This window comes from Vulpes vulpes, chromosome 10, assembly GCF_048418805.1.
Source record: "Vulpes vulpes isolate BD-2025 chromosome 10, VulVul3, whole genome shotgun sequence".
Lineage (NCBI taxonomy): Eukaryota > Metazoa > Chordata > Mammalia > Carnivora > Canidae > Vulpes > Vulpes vulpes.
Window position 1 is genome coordinate 63946409 of NC_132789.1, and position 16543 is coordinate 63962951.

Here is a 16543-nt window from a genome sequence, read left to right on the forward strand (position 1 = left end):
AAGATCACAGAGTTTAGTGCCTTCTTTTTACCAAAGAAAAAAAGGAGTTCCTTCTCCACTGAAGACTCATAAAATTCCACTTTTTCGCTAAAATACTTGCTCTCTCCTAAGGAGAATGCTTCTTCTCCAGCCCTTTCAAGTGGCATTGTGTTCTCTCTTATACCCTGTACCAATGGTAAAATTGTCCCATCTGGATACACCACCACTGCTCCTCACTACAAACACTTAGCTTATTAGTCATTATCTGTCACTGTAGAAGTAACCTATCAACTGCGCTCTCATTTTTTGAAAATGATTGTTTCTCAACTATCACGTTTCTCCATTACTAATTTTATTTTATTTTCCTGGTAACCCCAATATCAACATAGAATATGCTTATGAGGAATTTGATTCCCTATCTTCTATTCCTATATTCCCTCTATATTTTTTATTAACAATAAATGCAACAGCTCTAAAATCTCACTTTTACGTACCCTGTCCATATTTATACTACTTTCTAGATTTCATTCACAGCTGGAGTTGTTACAGTGTACTGCAGCAAAATGTATCTGTTCTTTCCCACCAATAGTGTGGTATAGATTAAAAACTGAGTCATCACCTACATAAATTAAGCTACAGGATGGCCACATAAGCATCTTTGTGTTGTTGACCAGTTTAAATAAAGAGAATGCAACTCCTTGCAATACTACTAACACAAAAATAACCCTGGAGCTCATTACTGAAAAAATGCACAAGGGTACAGTTAGAAGAGACAGTCGGGTTTTTGCACTGGCATTCCTGTAAAAGCTTAAAGATAAAATGAGTGGCTAGAGAGAGAAATAAAAAAATAATAATAATAAAGAGGGGTGCCTGGGTGGCTCAGTCAGTTAAGCGTCTGCCTTCAGTTTGGGTCATGATCCCAGGTTCCCTGCTCAGTGGGTTTAAATTAGGAAATGACATTCTCCATTGGATTCCCTGCTCAGTGAGGAACCTGTTTCTCCTTCTCCCACTGCTGCTCCCCCTATTTGTATGCTCGAGATCAATCTGTGTGTCAAATAAATTTTAAAAATCTTTTTAAAAAAGGAAAAAATAGAACTGAAAGGGTTATTCTTCTTACTCACCTTTAAGATTAAGGTTCTACTATATATCATTACTGGTGTTAAAAGATCGAGGTGGCAAAGACATTCATTAAGACATAAGAGTTTCGTAGTACAGGAGTTAAGGACATTTCTTTTAGCCTTGGCTTAATCTTGGTGACCTTGAACAAGTCATTTATTCACCTAAACTTTTATTTCCACATCAATAAGACAGGAATAATAATAGCTACTTCAGAAGGGTTTTGTGTTGATTAAATGAGATAACGCATATAAACCACTTACCACTCTGAAGACTCTTCCATTTGTGGCCTGTTTAGAATTCATACTTTTTTACTAATTAATCACAATTATTTTCCTCCAATTCCCTGAGATCAGTTACTGGTATGAAGCACATCTTCAGAAGCAGAATGTAGTGGAGTAGCATACTAAATTTCTCTCATTTCATGAATGGTGGTCTTCAGGATATGCTTGTTCTTTCCTTAGAGACAGCCCACTGAATTCCAGAACAAAGAGGAACAGTTTGGCCTAGGGTTTACTAAGATAAACATTAGAGTAAATAAGAAGAATCATTGTCTTTATTTTGCATTTGTTTAAGATTACCTTTTAAGTACTTATGGCTGGATTCTTAAAGATTATTGTACTAATAATACTAATAATTTTTGCAGTTTTTCATTATTAACTATTCAAACTCCCAGTAATTCTCCATCTTCAACTATCAATCTTCCCATCAGGATAAAACCACTTCAACAAAATTCTCTCTTAAAAAAAAAAAATTCTCTCTTGACATTACTTCTCCTCTTCCTATCATAATATTCCTCTATACATTCACCAAACTGTATTAACATTAAGTCATCAAAGAAGTTTACATGTTTTGGAATCTTTAGTAAGACTTTATTTTTTTAAATGGTTTAAGTTTATAACAAAATTGAGATGGAGGTACACAGATTTCCCTTAATCCCCACACATACATAACCTCCCCCATTATCAATATTATTCATCAGAATAATGCATTTTGTATCAAGGATGAATCTATATTGACACGTCATTATAATCCCATACAGAGTATTTTGACTGGCCTGTAAATCTGTTGTGCTCACCTTATTCATCTTCCTTCTTCCCCTAGACTTCCTTGCCTCCCTAATGGTAATCAGGATTTTTTTTTTTATTGTCTCTCTAGTTTTGTCTTTTCCAGAACCATACAATAACATTTTTCAGACTGGCTTCTTCTAGTTACTAATATGCACTTACGGTTTCTCCATGTCTTTTTATAGCTCAATACCTCATTTTAAGTGCAGAATAATATTGCAATGTCTTGATATACTGCAGTTTATTTTTCCATTCACCTAATAAAGGACATCCTGGTTGCTTCCAAGGTTGGACAATTATTTTTTAAAAATCTGCTAGAAACATCTTTGTGCAGGTGTTCGTGTGGACTTGAGTTTTTAACTTCTTTGAATACAGACAAGGGAGCACAATTGCTAGATGATATGGTAAGAGTACATTTAATTTTATAAAAAACACAAAACTGTCTTCCAAAGTGGCTGTATCATTTTGCATTCCCATCAACAATAAATAAAAGTTCTTGTTTTACGTCCTTACTGACATTTGGTGTTGTCAGTGTTCTAGATTTTGCTCATTCTAATAGGTATGTAAAAGTATCTTATTGTTTTAATTTTCATTTCTCTGATAACATATTATATGAAGCATCTTTTCTGTATATCTACTTTAGTGAGGTATCTCTAGTTATTGGCCCATTTCTTAAATTGGGTTGTCTATTTTCTTATGGTTGACTTTTAAGACTTTTTTTAATATATATATTGGATAACAATCTTTTATCAGATGTAGTCTTTGCAAATATTTTCTCCTACCCTGAGACTTACATTTTAATTCAATTGTTTTGGAAATCTGTGATACAGTAGAAGAACAATAAAAAAGTAAAATTTTAATGGAAAAATCAAGAATGTGAGAATGGGGACACCTGGGTGGCTCAGTCTGTTAAGCAGCTGCCTTCAGCTCAAGGTGTTATCCCAAGGTCCTGGGCTTGAGCCTCACATCAGGCTCCCTTTTCCTTGAGGAGCCGGCTTCTCTCTCTCCCTCTGCCACTGAGCCTGCTTCTCCCTCTGCCATTCACCCTGCTTGTTCTTTCTCTTTCCCTCTCTCTCAAATAAATAAATAAAATATATATTTTTTAAAGAATATGAGAATGGATTATCTAGAAATGCACAACCTCATATACATGTATTTGTGACTTGGATATATATATGGAAAGAGAGAGAAATTGAAAGAGTAAAGCCAGTGGCTAAGCCCTGATGAATCCAAACTATGTCACACTGTATCATTCACACTATGTCTAGCAGAGCATTGATGGAGTAGATACACTATAGAGGATTCCAGGAAAGAAAGTCCTTCCCTGAATGCTCTATATTTTTTTCAAATAAGAAGATGATACAAAGATGATCCAGGATACTCTTTTATAATGGGGAAATTACTGATTTAAGAAATGTCTTTGTAGAAGGGAATATCTCTGGGGTTGTTAGGTAGTAGGTATCATTTTAATCTTATACTGAGTTAATTCACTCTTGGTAGGCCAGTTTTTGCTAAGTTACCTAAAAAGGAATGGAATGATACTCTAGGGCCATCTGAATTTTGAGTTTAATTTTAGCTATAATAATCACAATGATCAGAATAGTTTGAAAGCAATTTCGATGTATGTACAGGTTATACTAAGTAGTAAATTAAAACAGAAAATATCAGGCTTATTTCTAATACTAAATTTTATAAAACTGAAAATACAGTAGAATATGAGGGCTCTAGACATTTCCCGTGACAGGTTTCCTCATATAAAACTAAACCTCATCTAAAAAGTAAAGAAAAAATCCTAAGTTAAGTCAGCCCAAGCATCGTCCTTTGACACGGCTCAAAGTTAATTGCCAAAAAGAAGTATATATATTTTTTTTCCTTAGCAATCTTGTGCATCTCTCTCTCTCTCTCTCTCTCTCTGAGAGAGAAATGTATTCATATTATGTTTTATGAATAGTTTCCAATAAATATTATTTTATATAAGATACAATAAAGAAAATGTAAAAACATTTTCTGCCATTCCAATAAAAATGAGTCTAACATGGTTGACTAGGAAATCTGAAGACTTATTTGAAGTATATTTTATATACAATATTTAGTAAGCAAAATTATTTTCTACACTTTAATTCTTTCAACATGTTCAAAATTTTGTTCATATTTAACTACAATCATAAATTATAACTGAAAATAGAAAAAGTTTAAAGAAGTGCAAAAATAGGTTTCTTCAAGGATTCAACATAAAGCATGTTTATAATTAGACCAGAATATGTTCAACTTCAGATTTAGATGAACATTACTTATACTCCTTTAAGGTCTATGCCCTAAAAAAAAAATCTATTTACCCATGAGACATACTGGATTCAAAAGATATTGGGAATCCAAAATTCATTCTTCACCAAATACTTATGGAGTTATGGGCTATTCCAGGTTCTCAGGATACATCACCAAGCAAAAGAGGTAAAAGTTCCTGCCCTTGTGGAGCTTACTCTTTTTTTTGGAAGAAACAGAAAATATCATTAAATAAACATATATTCATAAAAGATCATCGATAATGAAAAAAATTAGTCTGAGAAAAGACATATAAAGTACAGAATGGGTGAATTTACAGTTATAGACAGGGGATCCAGGAAACACTTAAAAAAATACTTTTAAACAAGTATCTGAACGAAGTGAGAGAGTCTGAAAATAGGTAGGTATCTGGGAGGAAAGCAAGCTTTCTAGGCATATAGATTATCACTTGCAAATTTTTGCCCATAATATTCCAATAACAGGAAGGAGGCTTGTGTGTCTGGGTTAGCATGATCCACAAGGAGGACATTGATGCATTGAGTTGAGTTGAGCAGAAAAGTGAGCTTCCTGATTACATAAAGCAGTAGGCCTAATAAAGGCTGGCTTTGTCTTTACTTGGAGACAGATGAAGAGACATTGTGGGTTTTGAGCAGAAGAATGACATGATCTGACTTTTTTTCCTGTTTACAGTTTTTAAAAGATTTGTATTTATTTATTCATGAGAGACATAGAGAGAGAGGCGGAGACACAGGCTGAGGGGGAAGCAGGCTCCATATAGGGATCCCAATGTGGGACTCCATCCTGGATCTGGGATCACACCCTGAGCCAAAGGCAGATGCTCAACCACTGAGCCACCCAGGTGTCCCATTTCCTGTTTACATTTTTTTTAAATTTTTTATTTATTTAGGATAGTCACACACAGAGAGAGAGAGAGAGAGAGAGAGAGAGAGAGGCAGAGACACAGGCAGAGGGAGAAGCAGGCTCCATGCACCGGGAGCCCAACGTGGGATTCGATCCCGGGTCTCCAGGATCGCGCCCTGGGCCAAAGGCAGGCGCCAAACCGCTGCACCACCCAGGGATCCCCCCTGTTTACATTTTTATTAAATGATCACTTCGGTATATCAGGGAACAAAGACTGCAGAAGTAAGAAGTCAAGTGAGGAGGCAATTGAAATAATCTAGGTGAGAGAAGATGATAAACTACAAGTTTATCATCAAGTTCTTGGTACATGGTAATGGTTGGGAGACATGGTTAAGAGATAGAACTACAAGAATTTGCTGATGGACTGGAGTATTAAAGATAAGGGGTGGGGGGCACTACCAAAATGATTGGTTTTGGCAAATCAAAAAATGGCTTTGATAAACACAGATAAAATCTTCAACACATTCACTGGTACAGGCTAAGCACTCAAGACAAGTGAAGGAAAGATTGGGCGTTCTAAACAGAAAACAGAAGCGCGGGGATCCCTGGGTGGCGCAGCGGTTTGGCGCCTGCATTTGGCCCGGGGCGCAATCCTGGAGACCCGGGATCGAATCCCACATCGGGCTCCCGGTGCATGGAGCCTGCTTCTCCCTCTGCCTGTGTCTCTACCTCTCTCTCTCTGTGACTATCATAAATAAATAAATAAAAAAAAAAAAAAAAGAAAACAGAAGCACGACGTATAGCAGATATAGTATAACCCTGTAAATGGATATATTCACGTGGTAAGGGGGAGGGAGAGCATGTAAGCAAACGAGGCACACAAAGGTCAGTTTACAGATTTTCACAGGACATCATAAACCTCAACTATCTTGTGTTAGTTGGGAAAGAGTAGAGCCAAGGATTGGTAATATACATGTCTTTTATATGCATCCTCTGTAATCTTGATCCATATAAATTCTCAGCTCTGCTCCTATTTCCTGAAGGACAAAAGACAGATATTGAAGTGGGGGCAGTGAAAGAGAGAGAAAATAGGTATGGAGTGACTTGATTATAGTTGAGTTCCTCATTTGAGTGCCCCTAGGTCAGCTCCTCCCCTTTTTTCCCACATATTAATTACAGAAGCCAAAAATTCCCCCATTTTGCACAAATTTGGATTGAGTTCCTTTCACTTGGTACAGAAAATTCATAATTATATCAACTTAGATGCATATGAATAATAACGTTCGTATCCAGATAGGGAGTCTCCAGTGTTAAATTAAATATTTCCTCAGTATATAATTAGCAACAAAGCTTCACATCTCTGCCCTAATTTCAGTCTAAGTACTCTTCTGTCATTATTCTGACTCTACTTCCTAGCATGATTTCTGTCACACGCTCATCTGTATTCTATACTCTTCCATATGATTTACTCGGTATATCACTTGATAGAACTAGTGACCAGATATATTCAATTTCTGCAATTGTTCAAATTTAGGCTTTAAATTGTAGCATTTTACATCTCAGTAATGTCAGCTACATTTTTTCTTAATACCTACTCTAGAAATCCAGACTACGTTGCTAAGGAAGTTCACTCTTCTCCATTACATACTCTGCAAATCCACCTTTTGCAGCTCATTGCTGCTATATTGCTTATTGCTGCTATGCCAGTGTGTGTGCGTGCATGTGTGTGCATGGGCACACAAGCACAAACATGAATTCATGTGCATGTTTATGAACTAAAGCTGTATATGCATATGTATATACAGTATAAGGAAGAATTATAGACACCTATATAATTACCATCCGGATTGAAAAATAAAACATTGTCAGTAACTTAGTCCTTTGCTCCTCCACCATGTGCACCTCTAATATATCACAACTCCCTTCTTCCTCCAAAGGTGATTATTTTGACTTTCGTGATAACCATCCTACTTTTTAATATTTGTTATCTATTTATATCTTTAACATAATCACCAGTTTTGCCTGTTTTAACTTTATAAACTCACACTATGTAAATGTGACATATGCAGCTTAATTTTGCTTGCAAGCTGTATTCATAGTAATGTGTGCAGCTCTAATTTATTTTTACAGATATATAACATTCCATTGTAAAACGATTTCATCTATCTGTGCACCCTCCTGCAGTAGAGTTCTCAACTAGCAAAAATATTAAAGCCTTCAGGCTAAAGAGTCCCTCCAGGAATTCATTGTTCAAATAAGAAATATTCTACGGTTTGGGGTCCCCAAAATATGTTCTTAACGTTAGAACAATGAAGTGTTTAACAAACTTCTTTACTCTAGAACTTTTCAAAGCATACATATTCTAAGGATATTTTTGATCCACAAGAAGGAAATATTGTGCAGTATTTTACCAAACACATTTACTAGAGAAAATTCTGTTCAAATTACATCTCTCAGGGTATGTGTTTCAAAGAAAATACTTCAGCAAGTGGCATTCAAGGTTACTTCTGTCAAATACCCCTTGCATTCCAATCTCTCCTCTGCTTCCTTCAGCCCCAGTTTTTCCCGTGTATGTGTGTGCCATGAAGTACCATATTGGGTTTTTTTGTTTGTTTTGTTATTTTAAGAGGAGATGGTTCTCTCTGGAGGCCCACGGTGCACTTTTGACCCCACTCATATCCTTTTACTTTCTTTGAGAAAGCAATTAGCTTGATGCCTCCCTTAATTATGCCCCCTGGCAATTCCATTTTACCAAGATGGAAATAATTGTATTTTCATTGATTCCTGGACTCACAGCTGAGATTGAGACTATAGTAGTAAAATATTCAGTCAATAATCTGGATTGCATATCCGAAGAACAAATTCAAGATTTTTCAAAGCGTATTATAAAACTCATAATTGTCCACTGTCAGAGGCTATTATAATGTAAATGAATCAGTGAAAATTACACTTCAAGCCAAATGTATTTCCTTTATGGCGACTACCATATTTTATCCACTAAATTATGAATTGTGTGCAATACGTTTTACAGGCAGTCCTTCATAGAAGCCCAGTGAAATTAAATTGGATTTAGAGTAAATCAGCTTTGGGTAGCTCAATTCAAGTTGACTTTTAACCCACTTGAAGGGCTGCAGATGTAAAAGCCTGTGGATGTAGCTCTATCTGTGTGTTCTTATTTTTAGGCATAGACTGAATTTCTTTTGGATATGCCAAACCCTTTAGCATCTATATATTTTGATGTTTGACCATTCGCATCTATTCTGAGCAAGCAGCCTTGCTGTTCCCCCTCCCTCTTTTTTTTTTTTTTTTTCAGCTTCCAGCTTTACAGAGTCAACAGTGTCTCCTCTGATGAATGGCTACTCCACTCTAAGCTTCCTTGATGAAAGTACATTAGGATACACACACTCTCCCACTTTTAGAGGGGCATGGAGAATCCATACATACTATCTATTCTGATAACTGTAAACAAAACTTAGATTTTTATTTTGCTGGCTAACAAGGTCTTTGCCTGGCTTTTTAGATGAGTTTTTGAGCCTATGGCACAAATATATAAATGCTTTCAGGAAAGCTTATACATCAAAATCACTGCTTTGAGTCTAAGATGAATTTCTCAACATTTCCCCAACATGCCTAATAAGTCAACAAAGAGGAGAGCGATATAGAAAAAATTATAGAAAGGCATGTCATGAGAGGCTCTTAAAGAACCCAATTTACTTGTATTTTAAGTCAAAATTTTGCGCAAATATGTCCTCTCTACCAAAAGGCTTCTCAGGCCTAGACAAAAACTCTGTTACTCCATGCAGTAGAAACCAACTATAGTCAAATGTGGTATAAGGATTTAGACCAGGACATCTTATTTTTATTATGGTTGACTCTAAAGAATTTATTTTTAATTTTATAATCATCGGTTAAAAATAGCCATACAAGAAAATTGTTGCATGAAGGAGAAAATGAAATGAGTTGCACCAGTTTGAATGATGATGAACAAATGCGAAGCTAGAGGTAAAATACTAAAGGACACAAAAAAGTAGGTATTTGCACAATGACTGGCCGAGCATGAAGTTGATATTAGCTATAAGGGTGGTAATGGTGATTGTTATAGTAATTATTAAAGTCACCTATCTAAAAAGAAATGAGAAAACAAACATTACAGTTAGGAGATTTAAGTTTAGTAGGAAGAAGATACAGTACCATCTGGTTTAATCATCTGTCAATATGTTAAGCTAAAATAATACTAATCCAATTATTTGAATGCAGGTTTCAGTCTACATGGATAGATATCACTATTCTCTGATTTTTGTGTTCCCTGGAACTTATCATACTATGGGTTGAGCTATGGCAGTAGAAATCATAGTCATCTGTACTGAATAGTGCGTACAAACAGCTAAATATAAACCAACAGGGCTTGAGTAAGGGGACAACAAATTTAGTTGTAAACTTTATTCTAGAGAATAAAGGTAGTGCATGTTATTATCAAGAGTAAAAGACTAGGGACACCTGGGTGGCTCAGTGGTTGAGCGTCTGCCTTTGGCCCAGGGCGTGATCCCGGAGACCCGGGATGGAGTCCCACGTTGGGCTCCCTGCATAGAGCCTGCTTCTCCCTCTGCCTGTGTCTCTGCCTCTCTCTCTCTGTGTCTCTCATTAATAAATAAATAAAATATTTAAAAAAGTAAAAGACTGATCAGTATCACAAGAAAAACTGTGATAGTTTTTTTTTCCCCCATGCTGCATAGAGTCTAGGCATCCAAATAAAATGTTAAATAGAAATAAGGAGATTTGAAATCTATGTCCTTTTTTTTTCTGATCTAGCTAAGGTGAATATCATCACCTGGTGATAGCTAAATGTTTCTCATAACATCTTTTAAAAGTCAAAGAAGGGATGCCTGGGGGTTCAGTCAGTTGAGTGTCTCATGATTTTATTTCCTCTCAGTTCATGACATCAGCCCCTCAGTGAGCTGCATGCTGAGCCTGGAGCCTGCTTAAGTTTCACTCTGTCCCTCTCCCTCCTTGCTCCTGCACTCTCTCTCATTTAAAAAAAAAAAAAAGCCAATAAAAATAAATAAATAAATAAATGTCTGAGAGAATTCTTGTATTCTTATTTTGCCAAGTTTTCACCATGAGTGGTATTGAATTCTATGAATTTCTGAGTATCTATCACTTTCTGCTTCATGCTGTTATTATAATGAACCATATCGACTGATATTTACATTTTAAATCAATGTCACATTTCTGGGATGAATTACACCTGCTTATTCTGTTTTATTCTTAAGTATAGCTGGATTCTATTTTATAATATATCTGGGGAATTTTTACTTCTATATTTCTGAAGGATATTGGTCCATAGGTTTAAAACAAATAATGACTGAAGGATATTGGTCTATAAGTTTAAAACAAATAATGACTCTATAAGATCATAATATCAAGTAATACTAGTCTCATAAAATAAGTTGGAAAACATTCCTAACATCCTTTATTTTATGAACAAGACTGTATAATATTAAATGTTTAAGAGAATCCACCAGGAAAGGCATCTGTAACTGAGGTTTTCCTTTGTGAGATGGAATTCCAATTAAAATTTCAATTTCTTTAGGCTTTTAATTTTCTATTTATTTTTGTGTCAGTTTTGATAGTATCTCTTTAATAAAATTTTTCCAGTTAATCTAAGTTACATAATTTATTGTTGTATAAGTTATACAACGTATAAATTTGTAAGTGTCCTAGACAAGCTCCACTCAAATCTTTGCAATTTAACATTCAAGAACTCATAAGAAATAATAAAAAAAAAAATGACTCGGTTTGTAGTATGCTGTTTTAGAGCACCAAAAAGTATATATCTTGTGCCTCACTGAACAATATTGTGTTTGGAACTTTAAGAATAGTTTCAATAAGTAGAGTCTATAATTCTCCATGTAGAAAATTTATGTCTAATGAATATCATCATTTTATACTCATTTCATCAATGATTTATGCAAGACTTTATGTAAAGAAATATTTAGAACGTACAATTTTTTCATTAGTTGTATTAAGAAATATTATTTGTAAGATCCTGAGGGACAAAGAAAACTAATGTTTCACAGTATCCCCACTAAACCAGCTCCAAGTTTTACTGCTTTAGAAGTAAATTCTAGACACTAGTTGTTTTTCAAAACATCAAAAAAGAATTTCTTAATATTTTTCAAAGAGGAACTGGACTTCAGAATAGAACATAAGTAACCAATTATTAATAGCCACAAATGTTTATTGTTTGGAATTTTGTGTTTTCTTGGTGTTGAAATAGGAGAATATGTTTCTTGTCTCACAGCAACATAACTGCCTCAGAAGTGAAAACCTCACATAATCGTAAGTCCTAAGAAGTTTAGTAAGTCATCTTCAAGGTTTGCAGAAGTAATCTATTTTCTGTAATTATTCTATTACTTCACTGCTTATTTTGTTACTCATGTTTAATGAGTACAGGTGTATAATTTGTCTTCTTATGTAGATTACAGTTTCAATGATAGAGTAGAAACTAAGAGTATAGTCAGTTGTCAAGTACTGGTAGTACTATTTAGGAGGGTATTGTAACCTTAGCCAATTTATTCAATCTTTAGAAGCCTAAATTTCCTCATCTGTAATGTGAACTTAAAAAATATGCCTTCTTCCTGACATAATAAATGTAAGTCAAAATCTAGCATATAGAAACACCAAATCAATTTTCAATAATAATCCTAACAACAACAATAATAGAAACATTGTCTGCTGATTATTCACTTTGTTCCTTTTCCTTTTTCCCTGTTGTATCCTCAGCCAAATTCAATCCGTGGACAGATTTAGTATGGCCTATGATACAAAAATGTATTTTACATTTTTAAGGGCTGTAAAAAAAAAGAAGAAGAATGAAAGAAAGAAGGAAAAGAAAGAAAGACAAGAAAAAAGAAAGAAAAAACAAGGAATCAAAAGCAAAGATCTAAGATCTTATGACCTGCAAAACCTAAAATACTTGCTATCTGCCTTGACAGAAAAGATTACTGGCCTATATGTAGTTACTGTGTACATTTAATTTTGTATTTAATCAATTTTTAGCTTCAATAATCATATAATGACCTTCATGTTTCGATTAATTGATTAGCTTACTCAAGTTAGATAAATGGAAAGGAGTACACAGAAAGGAATCAGTTTAGAGCCATGTTTCAATAATACAGCCAAAATTTTCTGTTTTCAAATAATAAGAACTGCTTTACAACAGTTTTATGAGTGTTTTCAACTCCGTCATGTAAAGCATGATTTAGACAAGTGGTCGAAATGGCCAATTGAATTGAGCAAAAGTTGAACAAAACCAGGAGAAAATTACAAGAATTATTTTTGCCAGTTAATTGAAGTGACTGATCTGATGATTAATTGATGACAGCTAAAATAGTCACTCCATTTCTGCTATTTTATGGGGTTGAGGTTTTGTTTGTTTGGAAACAATAAACTCTTAAAAACTAATTTGTGTTACTAAAAATATTATCAAAACTACGTGGTAGGCAGAACTCTAAGATGACTTCCAAGATCCCCAGCTGGATGTGCACATACCTCCTTCCAGTTACTCAATCAAAAACTAAGATAGGTACTGTGTGTAAAAAAGTTCCCAAATTAGTTGATCTAGGGAGCCTGACTTAATCACCTGAAATCAGAAACAATGGAAGTAAGAAATTCAAATGAGAGGGATTCCACAGATGAGAAATTCCCTTTTGTCTTCAAAGATGGTGAGTTCATGGGTTAAGGAATGTGGGTAGCAACTGGGAGCTAAGATTGGCCCTGATGACAACTTTGAAAGGAAACCATCTTAGTCCTACAACCACAAAGAGCCAAGTTCTGCCAAAAAACTGAATGCAGTTGGAAACAGATTCTTCCCCAGAACCTCTAGCCTAGAACTCAGCGCATCTGACAGTCTGATGTTAGCCTGTGAGACCCCAAGTAGAGAACTCAGTCATGGCAGGCATAGATTTCTGACCTATGGAATCATGAGCCAATGAATGTTGTTTTAACCTATTAAAGTTGGGGTCTTTGTTACTCAGCAACAGAACACTCATACCAACTAACATTTTCAAAGTGTTAAATTTTTCATGTTTGGGCATTTGTATTATTTTGAAGGTTTTAAGATTGTCAATATTCATTCACACCATGCCAGGTCAACAGAGACTTAGTATAATTGTCTAAACAGAGATCATGTTAAATTTATTAAAATGAATCATTCTTGACAGATTTCAGAGTTTCTTAAGCAGGAAAATGATAGACAAACCTATGATTTCATGACTCTTTATCAAATTTTCCACCTTTTCAATTTCACAGTAATGATAGTTAATATGAAGTTTTCAAAATAAGTTCATAGGTGAAGTCAATCAAAATTCTTGCAACAAATATTCACCTTATATTATGGGATTACTTTATGGCCAAACAGTTTCATCCCCTAAAACACTGTAATTAATCTGGGATATTTCTAATACTTTCAGTTTTGAAATTTTACCCAACAGAAGACTATTAGTCTCACCTACCTATCATTATATTTGTTTCAGACACAAAACACAAAAAGACAAAAAAAAAATTTAAGCCATTTTTACTGGCAAGTAGACTCATGTTCAGTATTGTGGTATTTTAGTTTTGCTATAGATTCATAAATGTGACTTTTCCTGAAGGCAAACAAACATATTGGATAGGAGATTAAGGAATCACTGCAACACTTTTCGAAAAATATTTGCCCCAAGTCATGTCTCCTGAGTTTCAAAAACTGTCTTGTCCATTACAGTCTGTGGAATTGGAGAAACTGAATAACAGGAAAACAATATATGTCAGACATACTCTGCTAAATTTTCTGGAATATTTTTTTCTGCTATGTGCGAAGTACTTCATTCCCATGATCTTTTTAATCTTTACAGTCAGACTATAAATTAAATGCCATCATCATTCCCATATTACAGATGAGCAAACTGAAGTTTAGTGGTGTTAAGCACCTTGCCTAAGACCCCAAAACCACCATGAGACTGAGCCAGGATCTCAGTTAGGCATACTGGCCTCAACTGCTTAACATTGCCCAGTGCTGCCTCCATGACTGAATATCTTCAAGTTAAATCAAGTTACTTCATAAATGTTTAACTTAAATATTAAAAGTATTTTAGAAAACATTATATATACCAAAATTAATTGTTAAATTTGATCTGATGTCTTTTTCAAAATAAAAATAAATTTCTTTAAATTACATGTGGCATAATGAATGTCTTTAAAGATTGTATTCATTTTTTTTATTTATCTTTTACTTAGTAGTAGCTATATTTCACCATGGTCAGAGGACATATTTTAATCCTATGAAATTTGCAATCATGTGATACTTGATAAGACTTGCATACAATGTCAATAAATGCAATATGTGCCTTGTTCCATGATGCTCCATGAAATGCTTCAGGGAAAGCATCTGCAGTCTGTCATAGTTGGCTGCAGATATGCCTATAAATAATGTCAACTAGATCAGATTTGCTAATTGGGGGGAAAATATGCTAATTGGAATGTCATATCCTTTGAATCTCAACTGATTGTTTTCTGTTTGTTCTATCAGCCATTGAGAGTATTCTATTATGATTGTGGATTCATCTATTTTTCCTTCTAGTTGATTCATTTTTGTTTGTTTGTTCTTTCTAAATAGTTTGGATCTATGTAGTTGGCTGAATATGGATTTAGAGTTCCTGGAGGACTATTTCATCATTATGAAACATTCCTCTATTCTCTTAAAAAATGTGTCAACCTAAAGTCTACTTTGTCTGATAATTGGATAGCTGTACCATCTTTCATTGACTAGATTGCTGTTATTTCCCCATCCTTTTACTGAACCTGTTCTTTATTGATTTAAAAATCTATGTGTTCAAAATTCCATGTTTCTACCATTATGCCTTGCATATAGCAGGAGCTCAAAAATATTTATTGAATGAACAAGTGAATATATGTTTAGATAAGTGAATGAATGCCTTTGAATCTAGATTTTCTGACTTAGAGACTATCTTTCAAACTACTTCCAAATGCATTCCCTTTGTTTGGCTACCAGATAGTTTTATACTTATTAACAACCACATCCCTTCACTATATATCCCCCAAGGTATAATGATTTTATGAGGTACAGCTTATATGAAGTATTGATTGACATACAGCCCTGTCTCCAGAGCTTGCCAGAGAGGCCAGGTTATGGTGGACATGGTGAACATACTGTTGAGATCAAAGTTACTAAATTCTCCAAGCCCAAGATTTTAGAAATCCTGCTGCTCCATCTAATATGCCTCTTCTGACTCTGGATAGGAGAAAGGATAAATGTTTTATAGATTTAACACACACAAAAAAAAAAAAACTGAAGGAAAGCAGAGTTGCTGTTCTTCAATACTTAATGACTTAGGAAGCTTTGTCAATAGGTACAGACTGGAAGAGACTGAGGGAATCAGTGAGGACATGCTTGTTCCTCCTTCCCAACCTACAAAATGGGTAACAGCTGGCAGTTATAACCAAACATGGAGACAAATTATGAAATCAGACTGAGAGGGTGTTAAGAGTCTACCAACTGGTAGGAAGAGGGAGAAACAACAGAACAAAAAGTCAATAGCAGTTTCTGAAATATTAAGCTTTGCCATATTTACAGTTGAAGTTCTTGAAATATTAATTTTGTAGATAAATTTTATTTTTCTTATTAAACTTTCTGATTTGCATGATTTTTCCATACATTACACTTAGCAACTGACCAATTCCATTGCCTGAAACTTACTTCTTCTTTATTCAACCCAATTATCACAGCGAATAAGTAATTCTCCAAGCATAAATTTAACTATACTATAAGAAATGTTTTCTTTCATATGAAAAGACATTGAGTACTAGTAAACGATTTAAATGTTAAGTGTTGAGCTACAAGGATTTTTTTAAATGTGTAAATTATCAAAAGAAAAATATGACTACTGATTACTTTCTAGCTCAATTTTATCTTCCTATTTTTGAACAAAAATATCAAAATATTTCTGTAGAGTTACATTTTTATTTAATGGAACACATTTTTCTACTATTGATTTGTGTGTAGTTAGCACTGAATTAGCCAGCCTTTTATTTTGCTTCACCCTCAAGATAATCTGATTTTTACAAGAAGTCCTTGTCCTAGATTTGTCTGAAAGTAATCTGTAAGTACAGTTTCAACTAAAATACTTTGTGCTTTAGAGGAAAGATACTAACACACAAAGGCTAGTAGTGAGGAATTG